This window comes from Nannospalax galili, unplaced genomic scaffold (assembly GCF_000622305.1).
Source record: "Nannospalax galili isolate Female #2095 unplaced genomic scaffold, S.galili_v1.0 scaffold437, whole genome shotgun sequence".
Taxonomy (NCBI): Eukaryota; Metazoa; Chordata; class Mammalia; order Rodentia; family Spalacidae; genus Nannospalax; species Nannospalax galili.
This window is the reverse complement of record NW_008340646.1, coordinates 552,656-556,281: the sequence shown is the minus strand read 5'-3', so window position 1 is coordinate 556,281 and position 3,626 is coordinate 552,656. Positions and strand designations below refer to the sequence as shown.

The 3,626-nt window shown below is 41.1% G+C and overlaps 1 pseudogene; it reads left to right on the top strand.

Moving 5' to 3' along the window:
* Nucleotides 1–1,163: 1,163 nt before the first annotated feature.
* On the top strand, nucleotides 1,164–1,594 carry LOC103736247 (annotated as a pseudogene).
* Nucleotides 1,595–3,626: the final 2,032 nt, after the last annotated feature.

The window sequence follows — 3,626 nt, the reverse complement described above, 5'->3', positions numbered from 1 at the left end:
ATTTCATATATTTGATTACATTGGGTGGGGGACAGTGGAGGGGGGAAGGAGCAGATCTAAAGTTCAACAAACTATATTGCACGAAATCACAGAAATTCAATAAAAGTATAAAGAAGAAAGTAGAAGAGAATAAAAATAGAAATTTTAAAATGGTCTGTATGAGTAGCTATGGCTAACCCTCAGAAAATGATATAGTTAACCATGAAAAATGCCTTCTGGAGACAGTTTTCCAGTTGGCCACTCCGATTTCCCTCTCTTTAGATCTTTATTTGTTGCTTAGTCAAGATCAGGCTGACCTGCCATTTTCCCTTCTACTTACTCAGCAGTAGGTACAGGGACAGTGAAGAAACTCTTCCAAGATCTGCATGTACCTTGATATCAACAGATTGGTCTGTGCCATGGCAGAGTCTGATGTGAGTCAACTAATGGATCTGGGTTTTGACTGGACCCATAGTTGACCAAGAGTGCCTCCTCTGGCATAGAATTGACCTCCAAATGTCAAGCTACGAATACACACCTTCTTCCCAAGCTTGATTGCAACCTCTTGCTTAGGATCATCACAAACAAACATGACTGTTGACACTCTGTAAACTGACAGAAAAATGTCATTATTACCAGTGCAAATTAAGTAACATGCTTTCATATTGTTTAGAGTCGTTTTTGCAAACAGTTTTACATCATAAATGTTAAATTAACTCTTGTCTATTAAGCTACTGACAATAAGATTAATTGCTCATTAAAAAATATCTCACCCTTGCCAGGCGTGGTGGCGCACGCCTTTAATCCCAGCACTTGGGAGGCAGGTGGATCTCTGTGAGTTCAAGGCCAGCCTGGTCTACATAGTGAGTTCCAGGACAGTTGGAGCTACAGGGAGACCCCGTCTCAAAAAGATTAAAAAAAAAAAAATCTCACCCTTAAGAAGAGAGCTGGGTGTGGTGGCACATGCCCTTAATCCCAGCAGAGTCAGGCAGATCTCCATGAAACTGAGGCAAGCCTGGTCTACATAGGCAGTTCTGGGCCAGGCCAGCTGGATCTAGAAGGAGACCCTGTCTCTAAAACAAAATAAATAAACAATAAATAAATAATAATAAGTGAAACAAAGAGTTAGAAGAGGATAGAGCCTTTCATAGTCAGTTTTCATTTTTTCTTTATACACTGTCACTATGACCCTGACAGAAGCTTCCTTCACTTACTCGGGGAGAAATACCATGGCTAGTTGAATGAGCCATGCAGACATGGATTTGGTCAGCTGATGTTTGCATATGGTGGCTCCTACCTGGGTAATTTTGAGAATGGGCTCTTTAATGACTTTGGAGTGCTGACCATTTCAGATGGCTCAAGGCATGAAAGAGAGAATTTTCCCAGTTTAATGTCCTGGAGTCTTCATTCAACATGATGACAACATGACCTTTGAGGGGGAATTTTAAAAGGGGAAAGTAAATTGTTTTGTCCTGTTAACTTTCCCTGACGGTTCTCATGGAATACCCTGGAAGGAAGGTCCGTTTGAGAACAAGCTGTTGAGGCCTGAGAAGTATCTGCCACGGTTCAGCCTGCCCAGGGTGCCTCCAAGTCAGCCGGGACCCTCACTGTCTGATCTGGCTTTGTGCACGCCGGGAAAAGCTCTCGAAAAGCAAAATTCCCTTGCTCTCTCTAGGTGAACACATAGTCAGATATGAGTGTCACCTGGCCCTGAGGCCTGTGAGGTGCTGGGCCACCTGCCTGTCAGGAATTCAGTCATAGAAAAGTGAGGAGGATTTTGGCCCTGAGACCCTACAGCAGTTCTGCCCTTCTGTGTTAGAGAACAGGAGCTGCCTCCTCTTTGTTGGTACTTCGGGTTCCTAAGAACTTGGGTGGCCTCCATGCCATTGGCTGTCAATGAAATAGAATTTCTTCATTCTACACTTTGGACCCACGATCACAGCCTCGGCTTAGGGTCAGTCCTATGTGTTACTATGAAGAAATAAGGATCGCGCAGTTCGGCTATCCTGTGTGTTACCGCCTCTCTCTCCTTCACCGTGGTTGGAGTCTTGGCTCCAAGGAGGGGTTCGTCTGTGTTCATTCCCCCATGCGAAAGGATTCAGTAAAAATGCTGTTTTGGTCTCCGTCAACGTTATAAGGTGTCTTCTTAACCCAGGTTACCGCAGGTAATTCAATCTCCATTTGTGCCTCTCTCTTCCCTCCGATGTCAGGCAGGACCCCTTTACGACTTAGCCAAGTAAGAAACTAATGTAAAAGGAATTGAAAACCTGTATTTGTTACTCACTTCAGGGAAAAGCGTTAGATCTAAGAGGACCCTTCAGGCCTCCCACAGAGCGACCCGAAGGCTTGAGCTGAGAGTTCTTCCCAGTGCATCAATGGATCAGACTCAGAGCCCCTTGGGTGTTGATAGATTTAGACTCATCTTAGGCCTGCTTGAACAGAGAGTTGTGTGTCACATTTGGCTCATTAACTCTTCAAGCAAGAACCTTAGCCTTTAGGCTTGGGACAGATTTTCCTACCAAGATCACCACAAGGCTTCCAGTTAGCCCAGGTCCCAGCCCTAAGCCGGGCTTCCTCACACCGACTCTCCCTCCACTCTCCCTCAATAGCAGACTGTACTGGAACTTACAGCTGTGTGCCTCTATTTTTCTCTGAAGTCTACTGCAGAAAAAAAGTGTTTATAGGAATAAACCAAGCACGAGAAGTGCCTATAAAAAATAAAGCGATCTCACCCTTTCCCAAATATAAAAATAAGCTTACAGTAAGATTCAAAAACTGGATGAGTAATAGGAGACTTGAACAAAGTAATTTGAGTCTCAGCGTTGCCTGAAACACTAATTTGTGTTAAGATATGACTTTTTCATATGTAGAATAACAGAATCAATTTATCCCTAAAACGTGTTGGTGCATACACCCAATGAAGCGCCTCAGGTCTTAATTGAAAAATATAGTGTGTCATCAGAGTCCTTAGGAATTTTATTTTTTCATAAAAAGGTCAGATTTAATCCACAATATTCTTATATGTCATGGTACAAATGTTATGAAAAATACAAGATCATTTTTTTGAAGAAGAGTAAAAAATGCAGATACCTTATGATTTTCTACCTAAACTGATTGGCACAAATATATAATTTATTCCAAGTATGTGATTCTGTGGTGTACGAATAGATGTGCATAGATGACAAAATGTTTCGGTCTACATTGTCTTTAATTTAAAGTGTGTTATTTGAAATTCACTTAGAATGCAGTTAGTCAATGATTCTGAGTAATGTATAGACCCAATAAAAGTGACCGGACTCTATAGTCTGATTTTCTCCAATCAGACCAGATTTTCTGCTCTAGGAGTATATTCTATGAATCTCTCTTCATATCATGAAATTAGCATCTTGATACCCAACATGGACTGTGATCAAAAATAAAATTTAGTATTATTTAGAATTTTTTCTGGAATGTATTTTATAGCTGGATTAGATTCAGATTTTTAATTAAATGCCAGTCTATTTATGGTAGTTCCTACTACTTAGTAATGTGTGTTTGTGTTTGTTAGTTAATACTTGGAGGTAGGTGTTATCAGTTAATACTTCCAGGTAGGTATTATCAGAGTGAAAGTACATGAAATGTGGTTAGACAATAATTGAACCAATGGT